At 45.0% G+C, this 17,426-nt stretch overlaps 1 pseudogene; it reads left to right on the forward strand.

The window, feature by feature from the left end:
- The first annotated feature begins 3,506 nt into the window (after positions 1 to 3,506).
- Positions 3,507 to 8,331, forward strand: LOC138927716 (uncharacterized; annotated as a pseudogene).
- Positions 8,332 to 17,426: the final 9,095 nt, after the last annotated feature.

A 17,426-nucleotide genomic window follows, 5' to 3' on the forward strand; every position in this document is an offset into this window, starting at 1 on the left:
ATTTCCGATCGTTCAGTTATATGGTAGCTGTAGGATATAGTCGGCCGATTCTTATGAAGTTTGTTAGTTGGATCAACTGACCAAAAATAGAATTTGTACTAAGTTCCAGCTTTCTATCTTCAAAAACACAAAAGTTGGGTCATTTCCGATCGTTCAGTTATATGGCAGCTATAGGATATAGTCGGCCGATTCTTATGAAGTTTGTTAGTTGGATCAACTGACCAAAAATACAATTTGTACTAAGTTCCAGCTTTCTATCTTCAAAAACACAAAAGTTGGGTCATTTCCGATCGTTCAGTTATATGGCAGCTATAGGATATAGTCGGCCGATTCCTATGAAGTTTGTTAGTTGGATCAACTGACCAAAAATAGAATTTGTACTAAGTTCCACCTTTCTATCTTCAAAAACACAAAAGTTGGGTCATTTCCGATCGTTCAGTTATATGGCAGCTATAGGATATAGTCGGCCGATTCTTATGAAGTTTGTTAGTTATATCAACTGACCAAAAATAGAATTTGTACTAAGTTCCAGCTTTCTATCTTCAAAAACACAAAAGTTGGGTCATTTCCGATCGTTCAGTTATATGGCAGCTATAGGATATAGTCGGCCGATTCTTATGAAGTTTGTTAGTTGGATCAACTGACCAAAAATAGAATTTGTGCTAAGTTCCAGCTTTCTATCTTCAAAAACACAAAAGTTGGGTCATTTCCGATCGTTCAGTTATATGGCAGCTATAGGATATAGTCGGCCGATCCTCATGAAGTTTGTTAGTTGGATCAACTGACTAAAAATAGAATTTGTACTAAGTTCCAGCTTTCTATCTTCAAAAACACAAAAGTTGGGTTATTTCCGATCGTTCAGTTATATGCAGCTATAGGATATAGTCGGCCGATTCCTATGAAGTTTGTTAGTTGGATCAACTGACCAAAAATAGAATTTGTACTAAGTTCCAGCTTTCTATCTTCAAAAACACAAAAGTTGGGTCATTTCCGATCGTTCAGTTATATGGCAGCTATAGGATATAGTCGGCCGATTCCTATGAAGTTATTTAGTTGGATCAACTGACTAAAAACAAAATTTGTACTAAGTTCCAGCTTTCTATCTTCAAAAACACAAAAGTTGGGTCATTTCCGATCGTTTAGTTATATGGCAGCTATAGGATATAGTCGGCCGATCCTCATGAAGTTTGTTAGTTGGATCAACTGACTAAAAATAGAATCTGTACTAAGTTTCAATTTTCTATCATCAAAAACGCAAAAGTTGGGTCATTTCCGATCGTTCAGTTATATGGCAGCCATAGGATATAGTCGGCCGATTCTTATGTGTTTAGGTGAGGGGCCGTGGTGCCACTCACCTGAAGAGCGCATCCGCGCTGAAGAGCGCACCCGCGCTAAAGAGCGCACCCGCGCCGAAGAGCGCGTCCACACTCGCCCCTCTGTGCCTCTCTTCTCGCTCGTTGGCTGTCGGCGATCTCTTTTTTTTCCACTAGTTTTTAAGTTCAATCTCATGTAAGCAGCCGAATAAAGCTGACCGCGTTATACCAACCGACAGACGCCCCCGACTTCTTACTTCATTCTAAACCTTTCTGGAATCTTTTTGCGGAACCACGCCCCCCTACACATTTTGGTCTTTCGAGCCGGATCCCAGGATATTCAGGATATTTTGGATCCACCAGCAGTTCAGGCATTGTTCCGCCCAAAAGATAAGTACGAAATTTTTTCCGTCTCCGTCTCTCTGCCGGTCTTCAGCAGTGGTCCGAACATAAAATTTCGTTCACACTGCGGCAAGATTGTTTTCCCTCCGTGTCAACTCCAAGTCCGAGTTTTCCGACACCACGGCAGCTTGAGACTTTTCTAAGACAAAAAATTACCAAATTTTCCATCCATCTCCGTTGTGTGTGCCTCGCCATATTCCTCGCCGTTTTTGGCTTTTCCGTTATCCGTTCGCTCGCCAACGGTCGAGGCATATGTACATGCATACACACATACATTGTGTTTCGTGCAATTAATCCGCAAAAAAAAAAAAATCGGCAAGTGAACAGTGAAAGTGTGTGGTGAAGGAAAAAAAAATATAAAAATAAAAGGGCATAATTAATATTGGCCAGCCGGTGTAAAGTGGTTCCGGGAATCTCCAAGTTCACCGAACAGTCCGCCGCTGTCGTAATATTGGTTTTTCATCCCCAACTTTTTTACACCACATAACTTTTCCGTTTCCGCCGTTACACATTATCGACGCTCCACTGTGCCAACATACATATGCCCACATGCCCTTACATACATATATCCGTACCTGCATGCATGTCCACATATCTCCAAATATTTTCTGCCTCCGATTTCAGGAAATATATAACCGATAAAATTTAACCATACAGTCCACTTATCGACGTTCCACTGTGCCATCATATGTCCCACATGCCCTTGCCCTACTTGCATGTATGCCCATATATTTCTCAATATTTTCTGCCTCCAATTTCAGGAAATATATAACCAAACAAATTAAAAAAAAAATATCAATTAATTATAAATTTATTTATTTATATTTACAACTACAAAAATTTATTTAATTCGTATTTTCCGTCCGAGCAAAGGGCCAGGTTTTTTAATTCACCTTTCCGGCCACTCAATAATTAAATCGAAATTTTATTTTCGAAAAAGAAATTATAATTAAATAATTTAATTGTCGATCTTCTTTCTGAACCTAGCCGCGGTTTCAATTCCACCGTTCCAGCTTCGGGTTCCTTAACCTCCATTGATTAAGAATTGAAATTTTCAACTCCACCCGTCTGTTTCCATAATAATTAAATCCGCCAATTAGGAAAAAATTAATTATTTTTTTTTTTTTCTCTGTGTTCAATCCAAGCCAAGGTCAGGTCCACCTTTCCGGCTCCCAAATTTCGAAAAATAGGCAGGAATTGAATATTTACGTACGAGCCATACTGGTCGAAATATACAGACATATCTATATAGACAGTCATCAATTATTTTTCCGAACGATCACGAATTTTCCGGGCCTTGTCCATTTTCCGTTCCGTCATTTCCCTACCGCTGCTTCTACTTCGCATCTGGCAAAATCCGCCTAGAATCTCAACGAACCTTGGCCCTTCTGGATTTTTCTTTTTGGCTTCCTGAAGTTTCTCCCACATCCGAATTGTGCCGCATCCGACGTTCCTCTCGACATCGGCGCTTCTAATTCCCACTTGGCCTTGCAATCGCAATTCGTCCGCGATCTCACCGGTCTCATCACATTAGTGACCGGCTACCGCTTCGTACGAGGCACCCATTGCGCGCGTCAGTCGACAAGTTCTGACCAGCGAATTGGTGTCTGAGAATGCCCACGGGAGACGACCAAAAGCCACGTCCGATCCCAACCATCCGTCTGGACAGATCTCAATCCGCTTCTCCGCGGACGCCTCTTTTAAAGCCTAAGGCGTACAGTGCCATTCCAAGGGCAAAGAGTGACGAATCCGTCAATACAATCCCCGGTCCTTTACAGAGGCAGACTCGTTCCGTTGCAAAAATGGCTCAAAGTGCGGTCGACGTGGCGCTGAAAAAGTTCATCGCCACAACGGATCGAATTAGCCAATTTGAGGCTAACATAAATACTCCGGGCGCCAGAGAAACGGAAGGAGGCTCCCAATACATTTGCGAGGTCCATCGGGACCAAATTCGGGCACTGTGGGAGAAGGTGGAGAAAAGCTATGAGAGCTGCTCCGATTTACTAGCCGTGTCAGACGACAATGTGGCCACCTCGACCGTGCTGGAATCGAAGTACAACTACTGCTACTCCGTCTATTCGAGATGTATTGCCCAGCTTCGGGAGAAAATTGCTTCCCAATCCACTCAGGCTTCCGTCAATGTCCACACGCCCGCGCCTACAGGCTGCCGGTTACCTCCGGTGGATACCGAGGTCTTCGCGGGTGATTATCTTCGGTGGCCCACCTTCAGAGACTTGTTTACGGCCATTTACATCCAAAACTCGCGGCTCACCCCGGTAGAGAGGTTGTTCCACTTACTGTCCAAAACAAGTGGAGACGCCCACGCCATTGTCTCTAAGGCTCCGCTTACCCATGAGGGGTTTGTCGTCGCTTGGCAAAGCCTCACAGACCGCTTTGAGAACCGGCGGCTACTGGTCAATAGCCAGTTGAAAATCCTTTTCAACCTCCAGGCTATTTCTCAAGAGTCCGGGGTCGCGCTGAAGGAGCTCCAAGCCACCATTCAGAGTTGTCTGACAGCCCTAGCAATGTCCGCCATCAATGTTGAGGCTTGGGACTGCCTCCTGGTGTTTATGATTTCGTCAAAGCTCCCCAAAGTCACACTTTCCATGTGGGAGCAATCCGTTCATAACAAGGCCGAAATTCCAACATGGAAGGAATTAGACAACTTCCTGACAGAGCGCCATCGCACTCTGGAAGCGATCGACGACGTCAGACCTAGTGGCTCCGGGCAACTTCCACCAAGGTCGGGAACTCCTACTGCCCCTGCTCGAAGGCTCCACTCATACGAGACTCGAGTGGTTCCGGGCCCCAAGGGTTGCGATCTCTGTTCGAGGGAGAACCACCCCATTCGTTTATGTCCGCGGTTCTTGGAAATGGACGTAAATGGGCGCTCGGACTACATTAAAAGGAAGCAGCTATGTTTGAACTGTTTTGCCCGAGGGCACCAGCAACGAGATTGCACGAGCGCCCATACCTGCTTCACATGTCACAGCCGACACCACACCCTTTTGCACCGCGGCAATCCGTTCGCCACCGCTCCAAGTCCGCCTACGACAGCAAGGGCTCGACCCGCACAGACTGCCAGAAGCACAAACGGCTCAGAGGATCAGTCGGATGTTCAGGTGTGTTTCGCTTCCGGGTCAGGAGCCGTCCTACTAGGCACGGCCCTTATCAACGTGTGCCATTTGGGGTGCAGCTTCCAGGCACGAGCTCTGATAGACTCAGGGTCCGAAGCGACCTTCATAACGGAACGACTGTTCAACCTCGTCAAACCACCCTTCAAGACGATTCAAGCCCAAGTTTCCGGCCTTAATCAGACCATTTCCGCGCAGTCTACAAAATTGTGCCATTTCTCCATTCGGTCGCCGTCTAGACCCGGGCTACAATTAGAGACTGCGGCCTACGTTCTGCCGCAGTTGGCAGGAAATCTGCCATCATACCCGATTCCGCGAGATCGTCTCAAGGGGCTGCCCGACATTCCCCTGGCGGACCCCAACTTCTTTGAGAGCTCCCAAGTCGATGTACTAATAGGAGCTGACATTCTTCCGTCCATTCTCCTCGGTAATGCCAAGGCTAACATCTGCGGGTCGCTTCTCGGTCAGGAGACCATTTTTGGATGGGTGCTGACAGGCCCATTATCTCCAGCCAATCCCCGCAGCGTGTCCGTTTTTTCCACACGAGTGGCCCCCAGTCTCGGTGACTCACTGGATCAGCTCCTCACCAAATTCTGGGAGGTGGAAGATGTGCCCACACCGATATGTTCGGAATCGGATTCCGTTTGCGAGCACAATTTTGTCCAGACGACGAAAAGAGACGAGTGTGGCAAGTACGTTGTGACGCTCCCCTTACGCGACCCCGGGCAGAAGGGTTCCGAGCTAGCGGCTTCACGGTCCTTTGCCCTTGCTCAGTTTCTGCGTAACGAGCAGCGCCTGAAGAGGGACCCGCCCCTTAAGGCCCGCTATGACTCGGTAATTCAGGAGTACATCGACTTAGGCCACATGACCGAGGTCTCTCCCGCGAGCAATTCCGCTACCTACTATCTACCACATCATGCAGTCTTCAAGCCCGAAAGCACGACCACCAAGGTGCGAGTGGTCTTCAATGCTTCGAGCCCGTCCGCAAACGGAACCAGTCTGAACGACATTCTTTACGCGGGCCCGGTCTTACAATCCGACCTGACGATTCAAATCCTAAAGTGGCGGTACTTTAAGTTTGTCTTCAACGCCGACATCGAGAAGATGTATCGGCAAATTTGGGTAGACCCCAAGCATACTCCGCTCCAACGTATTTTGTTTCGCAATCCCGATGGGGATATCCGCGACTACGAGTTGAAAACGGTCACCTTCGGTGTCAATTGTGCCCCGTTCCTGGCGATCCGTGTGCTGCGACAGCTCGCTGACGACGAAGAGTCGAAGTATCCGCAGGCAAGTCAAATTATCCGGCAGTTTATGTACGTTGATGACGTTCTCGCGGGGGCAGACTCCAAAACTGAAGCCCAAGCTTCGATTCGGGAGCTGAAAGGGGCCCTAGAGTCAGCAGGGTTCCCACTTAGGAAATGGACGTCGAATAACAAGGCAATCCTGGCCGACATTCCGATCGATCACCGTCTCCGAGCTGACTTTCTCGACATCGATGCAGAGAGCACGGCCAAGACACTCGGCGTGCGGTGGAAAGCGACGACTGATGAATTCTTTTTTGTCCCGCCAGAATTGACTTCCGGCTCAATTTTCACAAAGCGCCAAGTCCTCTCCCAAATTGCCAAATTGTTCGATCCAGCAGGTTGGCTCGCTCGGGCAAAAATGTTCATGCAAGACATTTGGCTTCTGGATCTAGGGTGGGATGACGCCCTCCCTCAAGATTTCTGTCAGCGATGGGTTGACTTCCTAAAGAATTACTCGGTGCTCGATCAGATTCGTGTTCCTCGATGGGTCGCGTTCCGACCACACCTAAAGGTCGAACACCACGGGTTCTGCGACGCTTCACAGAAGGCGTACGGCGCAGCAATTTACGTTCGTGTCGAAATCGGGTCCACGGTAATAGTGACCCTGCTGACTGCAAAGACTCGAGTGGCCCCAGTTAAGACGGTTTCGCTCCCTCGACTAGAACTGTGCGGTGCCTTGTTGTTGTCCGAGATGGCCACCGCCGTTCTGCCACAAATGCCAGGGGCCGCGTCTGCCCTATACTGTTGGACCGACTCGACTATTGTCCTCGCGTGGCTGCATAAGCCAGCGTGCCAGTGGACAACGTTCGTGGCCAACCGGGTGACCAAGATCACCCAGTTCACCGACGTGCAGAAATGGGCACATGTCCGCTCCGAGCATAACCCTGCGGATCTCGCTAGCCGGGGCGTAGCTCTCCAAGATCTTGCAGATAACCAGTTGTGGTGGCACGGTCCTGACTGGCTGCAGAGGCCTCGCAGCGACTGGCCCACTCAAGGCTATGATACCCCCGTGACTGAACTCGAGAAGCGAGCAGTCAAGGTCCATGTCGCGAAAGTACCCCCCGAAGATCTCCTTGAGCGTTTTTCCACACTCGACAAGGCATTACGAGTCCTTTCCTATGTTAATCGCTTCATCCAGCGCGCGCGGAAGATTCGACTTTCGTTTAAAGAGCACCTGACCGCTAATGAGATAACGTCGGCTGAACGTCTTCTAGTTTCCGTCACTCAGCGCAGACTCTTCGTCTCTGAGATGGGCTGCTTAAGCGAAAAGCGTCCAATATCGGCATCCAGTCCGATTCAGAATCTGAACCCCTTCGTGGATTCGCAAGGCCTTATGAGAGCCTGCGGCCGGGTCACGTCCTCTGAGCTTCTCCACTATGACGAACGGCACCCTATTATCCTTCCGTACGACTGTAAGCTGTATCGACTCCTGGTTCATTTTACACATCGCATCACGCTGCACGGTGGCAGTCAGCTGATGATCCGTCTGATCCGGGCCAAGTTCTGGATTCCAAGGGTGAGGAACTTGGTCAAGTCTGTTGTCCATTCTTGTAAGGTATGTGTCATCCACAAGAAGAAGTTGCAGACGCAACTCATGGGAGAGCTACCCAAGGAACGGACGTCCTTCTCGCGCCCGTTCACGCACACCGGTGTGGATTATGCCGGTCCCTTCGAGATAAAAAACTATACGGGGAGGGCCTGTCTCATCACAAAGGGTTATGTGTTGGTGTTTGTGTGTTTCTCCACTAAGGCCATCCATTTAGAGCCTACGTCGGACCTTACGACCGAGAAATTTCTGGCGGCTTTCGCACGGTTCGTGTCCCGGAGAGGATGCCCCCGTCAAGTGCAGTCCGACAACGGGAAGACCTTTGTGGGAGCAGCTGCTCTACTATCCCGCGATTTTCTCCAGAGCCTAAAGAGGGCTGTGACGGGTGCCTATAGTCACCAGCAGCTTCTCTGGCATTTCATTCCTCCGGGAGCTCCCCACATGGGGGGCCTTTGGGAAGCAGGGGTCAAGAGCTTCAAGACCTTGTTCTACAAGTCCGCCGCCACGCGAAAATACACCTTTGAGGAGCTGGCTACTCTCCTGGCGAAGATCGAGGCGTGCCTGAATTCGCGGCCACTCGCGCCAATGTCCGAAGACCCTGCTGACCTGCTAGCTCTTACACCCGGGCACTTTCTTGTGGGAGGACCATTTCTCGCCACGGTCGAGCCCGAGATAAAGGGGGACACCAGTTCCATCATCAATCGTTGGCAACACCTCAAGGCGCTTCAGCAGCAATTTCAGCTCCGGTGGAAGGAGGAGTATCTCAAGGAGCTCCATAAAAGAAACAAGTGGCGAGCCCCTACGAGGGACCTCCGCGTTGGGGATATGGTCGTCATCAAGGAAGACAACCTTCCGTCCAATGAGTGGCGTTTAGGCAGGGTTGACGCGGTGTATCCCGGCTCTGATGGCCATGTCCGCGTGATCGACATCCGCACCGCGCGAGGGCTTGTAAAGCGGCCCACACCGATTCTGATCATGTTATTTGTTCCTTTATCATATTTCCGTCAGCCATAGCCAACACGATGTCGCCACGTCCACGCAACACCCAAGCTGGAGAGCAGATGTACTCGTGGTATCCAATCCTACCGTTGCCGAGTCTGCAATGGAATCCACGCCTTAAAGAAGTGTCGGCGGTTCCTACGCCTTAGCGCCGAGAAGCGGCTCCGAGCGGTTCTTGTGAACCGGTACTGCTCGAGCTGCCTGGCCCACGAGCACTCCGACGGATCCTGTCGTCGGGGTGACGGTTGTAAGACGTGTGGACAGGATCACCACACGCTGCTGCATCTCGTGGAGAAGCCGCGGGCTCGGCGCAAGGCACGCCAAGAGGAGCACCGGTCACGGAGCGCGGGAGTCAGGACACAGAGTGTCACGTCTGGCGCCCGGCCGTCATCCGCCAACTCCCGGCGCGGTTCGGGTGCTCCTCGGCCTGGGTCCGCCACTTTCCGGCAATCCCAACCCGATCCACGGCCACCGACGTCCCGGCACTCGTCGATGCATCCTCGGCCTTCGTCCGCCACTCCTCGATTGCCAACCCCCGCTCATCCGCCCGCGTCATCCGCACCTAGGCAAAGTTCCGCCTCTCGTCGAGGGCCCCCGCTGGACGCGGTCGCTGCGCCCACCCTCTCATCGCTGTTGCAACGGAACAGCGTCAACGTGCTGCCGACTGCACTAGTGCGGATCGACACCGGGACCCGGAGCTTCGATACGGGGGCCCTCATCGACCCATGCACGCCCTCGAGCTGCATCGACGCCTCGCTCGCTGCGTGTTTCCGGCTGCCCACTACCAGCGTGGGGGACGAACAGGTGTGTTCCGCCACCGTGGGGTCAACGACCGATGACAGCGTTCGGCTGGAGGTCATGTTCAAGATCGAGCCTCACGTGCGAGTTCGTACGCCGTCCCGGGAGCTGAGCGAGGCGGTGCGTGCCCACTTCCGAGGCGTGACCCTGGCGGATGAGCGATTCCATCTGCCAGCGACAATCTCCGTCGTCCTGGGTGCAGATATGTACCCACGGATTATTCAACCGGCTTCCTGAAGATCCAGGACGGACTCCCAGTGGCGCAGAGGACCGTGTTCGGAGGGGTCGTATCCGGAGCCTGCCACCAGCCATAACTTCGAGGGAGCTATTGCAACCCGAGTGATTGCAAGGGGGGCGGAATGTTTAGGTGAGGGGCCGTGGTGCCACTCACCTGAAGAGCGCATCCGCGCTGAAGAGCGCACCCGCGCTAAAGAGCGCACCCGCGCCGAAGAGCGCGTCCACACTCGCCCCTCTGTGCCTCTCTTCTCGCTCGTTGGCTGTCGGCGATCTCTTTTTTTTCCACTAGTTTTTAAGTTCAATCTCATGTAAGCAGCCGAATAAAGCTGACCGCGTTATACCAACCGACAGACGCCCCCGACTTCTTACTTCATTCTAAACCTTTCTGGAACCTTTTTGCGGAACCACGCCCCCCTACACATTATGAAGTTTGTTAGTTATATCAACTGACCAAAAATAGAATTTGTACTAAGTTCCAGCTTTCCATCTTCAAAAACACAAGAGTTGGGTTATTTCCGATCGTTCAGTTATATGGCAGCTATAGGATATAGTCGGCCGATCCTCATGAAGTTTGTTAGTTGGATCAACTGACTAAAAATAGAATTTGTACTAAGTTCCAGCTTTCTATCTTCAAAAACACAAAAGTTGGGTCATTTCCGATCGTTCAGTTATATGGCAGCTATAGGATATAGTCGGCCGATTCTCATGAAGTTTGTTAGTTGGATCAACTGACTAAAAATAGAATTTGTACTAAGTTCCAGCTTTCTATCTTCAAAAACACAAAAGTTGGGTCATTTCCGATCGTTCAGTTATATGGCAGCTATAGGATATAGTCGGCCGATTCCTATGAAGTTTGTTAGTTGGATCAACTGACCAAAAATAGAATTTGTACTAAGTTCCAGCTTTCTATCTTCAAAAACACAAAAGTTGGGTCATTTCCGATCGTTCAGTTATATGGCAGCTATAGGATATAGTCGGCCGATCCTCATGAAGTTTGTTAGTTGGATCAACTGACTAAAAATAGAATTTGTACTAAGTTCCAGCTTTCTATCTTCAAAAACACAAAAGTTGGGTCATTTCCGATCGTTCACTTATATGGCAGCTATAGGATATAGTCGGCCGATCCTCATGAAGTTTGTTAGTTGGATCAACTGACTAAAAACAAAATTTGTACTAAGTTCCAGCTTTCTATCTTCAAAAACACAAAAGTTGGGTCATTTCCGATCGTTCAGTTATATGGCAGCTATAGGATATAGTCGGCCGATTCTTATGAAGTTTGTTAGTTATATCAACTGACCAAAAATAGAATTTGTACTAAGTTCCAGCTTTCTATCTTCAAAAACACAAGAGTTGGGTTATTTCCGATCGTTCAGTTATATGGCAGCTATAGGATATAGTCGGCCGATCCTCATGAAGTTTGTTAGTTGGATCAACTGACTAAAAATAAAATTTGTACTAAGTTCCAGCTTTCTATCTTCAAAAACACAAAAGTTGGGTTATTTCCGATCGTTCAGTTATATGGCAGCTATAGGATATAGTCGGCCGATCCTCATGAAGTTTGTTAGTTGGATCAACTGACTAAAAATAGAATTTGTACTAAGTTCCAGCTTTCTATCTTCAAAAACACAAAAGTTGGGTCATTTCCGATCGTTCAGTTATATGGCAGCTATAGGATATAGTCGGCCGATTCTTATGAAGTTTGTTAGTTGGATCAACTGACCAAAAATAGAATTTGTACTAAGTTCCAGCTTTCTATCTTCAAAAACACAAAAGTTGGGTCATTTCCGATCGTTCAGTTATATGGCAGCTATAGGATATAGTCGGCCGATCCTCATGAAGTTTGTTAGTTGGATCAACTGACTAAAAATAGAATTTGTACTAAGTTCCAGCTTTCTATCTTCAAAAACACAAAAGTTGGGTCATTTCCGATCGTTCAGTTATATGGCAGCTATAGGATATAGTCGGCCGATCCTCATGAAGTTTGTTAGTTGGATCAACTGACTAAAAACAAAATTTGTACTAAGTTCCAGCTTTCTATCTTCAAAAACACAAAAGTTGGGTTATTTCCGATCGTTCAGTTATATGCAGCTATAGGATATAGTCGGCCGATTCCTATGAAGTTTGTTAGTTGGATCAACTGACCAAAAATAGAATTTGTACTAAGTTCCAGCTTTCTATCTTCAAAAACACAAAAGTTGGGTCATTTCCGATCGTTCAGTTATATGGCAGCTATAGGATATAGTCGGCCGATTCTTATGAAGTTTGTTAGTTGGATCAACTGACCAAAAATAGAATTTGTGCTAAGTTCCAGCTTTCTATCTTCAAAAACACAAAAGTTGGGTCATTTCCGATCGTTCAGTTATATGGCAGCTATAGGATATAGTCGGCCGATCCTCATGAAGTTTGTTAGTTGGATCAACTGACTAAAAATAGAATTTGTACTAAGTTCCAGCTTTCTATCTTCAAAAACACAAAAGTTGGGTCATTTCCGATCGTTCAGTTATATGGCAGCTATAGGATATAGTCGGCCGATTCTTATGAAGTTTGTTAGTTGGATCAACTGACCAAAAATAGAATTTGTACTAAGTTCCAGCTTTCTATCTTCAAAAACACAAAAGTTGGGTTATTTCCGATCGTTCAGTTATATGGCAGCTATAGGATATAGTCGGCCGATCCTCATGAAGTTTGTTAGTTGGATCAACTGACTAAAAATAGAATTTGTACTAAGTTCCAGCTTTCTATCTTCAAAAACACAAAAGTTGGGTCATTTCCGATCGTTCAGTTATATGGCAGCTATAGGATATAGTCGGCCGATTCCTATGAAGTTTGTTAGTTGGATCAACTGACCAAAAATAGAATTTGTACTAAGTTCCAGCTTTCTATCTTCAAAAACACAAAAGTTGGGTCATTTCCGATCGTTCAGTTATATGGCAGCTATAGGATATAGTCGGCCGATCCTATGAAGTTTGTTAGTTGGATCAACTGACCTAAAAATAGAATTTGTACTAAGTTCCAGCTTTCTATCTTCAAAAACACAAAAGTTGGGTCATTTCCGATCGTTCAGTTATATGGCAGCTATAGGATATAGTCGGCCGATCCTCATGAAGTTTGTTAGTTGGATCAACTGACCAAAAATAGAATTTGTACTAAGTTCCAGCTTTCTATCTTCAAAAACACAAAAGTTGGGTCATTTCCGATCGGTCAGTTATATGGCAGCTATAGGATATAGTCGGCCGATTCCTATGAAGTTTGTTAGTTGGATCAACTGACTAAAAATAGAATTTGTACTAAGTTCCAGCTTTCTATCTTCAAAAACACAAAAGTTGGGTTATTTCCGATCGTTCAGTTATATGGCAGCTATAGGATATAGTCGGCCGATCCTCATGAAGTTTGTTAGTTGGATCAACTGACTAAAAATAGAATTTGTACTAAGTTCCAGCTTTCTATCTTCAAAAACACAAAAGTTGGGTCATTTCCGATCGTTCAGTTATATGGCAGCTATAGGATATAGTCGGCCGATTCTTATGAAGTTTGTTAGTTGGATCAACTGACCAAAAATAGAATTTGTACTAAGTTCCAGCTTTCTATCTTCAAAAACACAAAAGTTGGGTCATTTCCGATCGTTCAGTTATATGGCAGCTATAGGATATAGTCGGCCGATCCTCATGAAGTTTGTTAGTTGGATCAACTGACTAAAAATAAAATTTGTACTAAGTTCCAGCTTTCTATCTTCAAAAACACAAAAGTTGGGTCATTTCCGATCGTTCACTTATATGGCAGCTATAGGATATAGTCGGCCGATTCTTATGAAGTTTGTTAGTTGGATCAACTGACCAAAAATAGAATTTGTACTAAGTTCCAGCTTTCTATCTTCAAAAACACAAAAGTTGGGTCATTTCCGATCGTTCAGTTATATGGCAGCTATAGGATATAGTCGGCCGATTCCTAATGGAGTTTGTTAGTTGGATCAACTGACTAAGAATAGAATTTGTACTAAGTTCCAGCTTTGTATCTTCAAAAACACAAAAGTTGGGTCATTTCCGATCGTTCAGTTATATGGCAGCTATAGGATATAGTCGGCCGATCCTCATGAAGTTTGTTAGTTGGATCAACTGACTAAAAATAGAATTTGTACTAAGTTCCAGCTTTCTATCTTCAAAAACACAAAAGTTGGGTTCATTTCCGATCGTTCAGTTATATGGCAGCTATAGGATATAGTCGGCCGATCCTCATGAAGTTTGTTAGTTGGATCAACTGACTAAAAATAGAATTTGTACTAAGTTCCAGCTTTCTATCTTCAAAAACACAAAAGTTGGGTCATTTCCGATCGTTCAGTTATATGGCAGCTATAGGATATAGTCGGCCGATTCCTATGAAGTTTGTTAGTTGGATCAACTGACCAAAAATAGAATTTGTACTAAGTTCCAGCTTTCTATCTTCAAAAACACAAAAGTTGGGTCATTTCCGATCGTTCAGTTATATGGCAGCTATAGGATATAGTCGGCCGATTCCTATGAAGTTTGTTAGTTGGATCAACTGACCAAAAATAGAATTTGTACTAAGTTCCAGCTTTCTATCTTCAAAAACACAAAAGTTGGGTCATTTCCGATCGTTCAGTTATATGGCAGCTATAGGATATAGTCGGCCGATCCTCATGAAGTTTGTTAGTTGGATCAACTGACTAAAAATAGAATTTGTACTAAGTTCCAGCTTTCTATCTTCAAAAACACAAAAGTTGGGTCATTTCCGATCGTTCAGTTATATGGCAGCTATAGGATATAGTCGGCCGATTCCTATGAAGTTTGTTAGTTGGATCAACTGACCTAAAATAGAATTTGTACTATTCTCCAGCTTTCTATCTTCAAAAAAACGAAAGTTGAGTCATTTCCGATCGTTCAGTTAAATGGCAGCTATAGAATATAGTCGGCCGATTCCCATGAAGTTTGTTAGTTGGATCAACTGACCAGAAATAGAATTTGTACTAAGTTCCAGCTTTCTATCTTCAAAAACACAAAAGTTGGGTTATTTCCGATCGTTCAGTTATATGGCAGCTATAGGATATAGTCGGCCGATCCTTATGAAGTTTGTTAGTTGGATCAACTGACTAAAAATAGAATTTGTACTAAGTTCCAGCTTTCTATCTTCAAAAACACAAAAGTTGGGTCATTTCCGATCGTTCAGTTATATGGCAGCTATAGGATATAGTCGGCCGATTCCTATGAAGTTTGTTAGTTGGATCAACTGACCAAAAATAGAATTTGTAATAAGTTCCAGCTTTCTATCTTCAAAAACACAAAAGTTGGGTCATTTCCGATCGTTCAGTTATATGGCAGCTATAGGATATAGTCTGCCGATTCCTCTTACGTTTTTTAGTTGGATCAACTGACTAAAAATAGAATTTGTACTAAGTTCCAGCTTTCTATCTTCAAAAACACAAAAGTTGGGTCATTTCCGATCGTTCAGTTATATGGCAGCTATAGGATATAGTCGGCCGATCCTCATGAAGTTTGTTAGTTGGATCAACTGACTAAAAATAGAATTTGTACTAAGTTCCAGCTTTCTATCTTCAAAAACACAAAAGTTGGGTCATTTCCGATCGTTCAGTTATATGGCAGCTATAGGATATAGTCGGCCGATTCCTATGAAGTTTGTTAGTTGGATCAACTGACCAAAAATAGAATTTGTACTAAGTTCCAGCTTTCTATCTTCAAAAACACAAAAGTTGGGTCATTTCCGATCGTTCAGTTATATGGCAGCTATAGGATATAGTCGGCCGATTCTTATGAAGTTTGTTAGTTGGATCAACTGACCAAAAATAGAATTTGTACTAAGTTCCAGCTTTCTATCTTCAAAAACACAAAAGTTGGGTCATTTCCGATCGTTCAGTTATATGGCAGCTATAGGATATAGTCGGCCGATTCCTATGAAGTTTGTTAGTTGGATCAACTGACCAAAAATAGAATTTGTACTAAGTTCCAGCTTTCTATCTTCAAAAACACAAAAGTTGGGTCATTTCCGATCGTTCAGTTATATGGCAGCTATAGGATATAGTCGGCCGATCCTCATGAAGTTTGTTAGTTGGATCAACTGACTAAAAATAGAATTTGTACTAAGTTCCAGCTTTCTATCTTCAAAAACACAAAAGTTGGGTCATTTCCGATCGTTCAGTTATATGGCAGCTATAGGATATAGTCGGCCGATTCCTATGAAGTTTGTTAGTTGGATCAACTGACCAAAAATAGAATTTGTACTAAGTTCCAGCTTTCTATCTTCAAAAACACAAAAGTTGGGTCATTTCCGATCGTTCAGTTATATGGCAGCTATAGGATATAGTCGGCCGATTCTTATGAAGTTTGTTAGTTGGATCAACTGACCAAAAATAGAATTTGTACTAAGTTCCAGCTTTCTATCTTCAAAAACACAAAAGTTGGGTCATTTCCGATCGTTCAGTTATATGGCAGCTATAGGATATAGTCGGCCGATTCCTTATGAAGTTTGTTAGTTGGATCAACTGACCAAAAATAGAATTTGTACTAAGTTCCAGCTTTCTATCTTCAAAAACACAAAAGTTGGGTCATTTCCGATCGTTCAGTTATATGGCAGCTATAGGATATAGTCGGCCGATTCCTTATGAAGTTTGTTAGTTGGATCAACTGACCAAAAATAGAATTTGTACTATGTTCCAGCTTTCTATCTTCAAAAACACAAAAGTTGGGTCATTTCCGATCGTTCAGTTATATGGCAGCTATAGGATATAGTCGGCCGATTCCTTATGAAGTTTGTTAGTTGGATCAACTGACCAAAAATAGAATTTGTACTAAGTTCCAGCTTTCTATCTTCAAAAACACAAAAGTTGGGTCATTTCCGATCGTTCAGTTATATGGCAGCTATAGGATATAGTCGGCCGATTCCTTATGAAGTTTGTAAGTTGGATCAACTGACCAAAAATAGAATTTGTACTAAGTTCCAGCTTTCTATCTTCAAAAACACAAAAGTTGGGTCATTTCCGATCGTTCAGTTATATGGCAGCTATAGGATATAGTCTGCCGATTCCTATGAAGTTTGTTAGTTGGATCAACTGACCAAAAATAGAATTTGTACTAAGTTCCAGCTTTCTATCTTCAAAAACACAAAAGTTGGGTCATTTCCGATCGTTCAGTTATATGGCAGCTATAGGATATAGTCGGCCGATTCCTATGAAGTTTGTTAGTTGGATCAACTGACCAAAAATAGAATTTGTACTAAGTTCCAGCTTTCTATCTTCAAAAACACAAAAGTTGGGTCATTTCCGATCGTTCAGTTATATGGCAGCTATAGGATATAGTCGGCCGATTCCTTATGAAGTTTGTTAGTTGGATCAACTGACCAAAAATAGAATTTGTACTAAGTTCCAGCTTTCTATCTTCAAAAACACAAAAGTTGGGTCATTTCCGATCGTTCAGTTATATGGCAGCTATAGGATATAGTCGGCCGATCCTCATGAAGTTTGTTAGTTGGATCAACTGACTAAAAATAGAATTTGTACTAAGTTCCAGCTTTCTATCTTCAAAAACACAAAAGTTGGGTCATTTCCGATCGTTCAGTTATATGGCAGCTATAGGATATAGTCGGCCGATCCTCATGAAGTTTGTTAGTTGGATCAACTGACTAAAAATAGAATTTGTACTAAGTTCCAGCTTTCTATCTTCAA

The sequence above is a fragment of the Drosophila bipectinata genome, unplaced genomic scaffold (genome assembly GCF_030179905.1).
Source record: "Drosophila bipectinata strain 14024-0381.07 unplaced genomic scaffold, DbipHiC1v2 scaffold_65, whole genome shotgun sequence".
Classification (NCBI taxonomy): Eukaryota; Metazoa; Arthropoda; class Insecta; order Diptera; family Drosophilidae; genus Drosophila; species Drosophila bipectinata.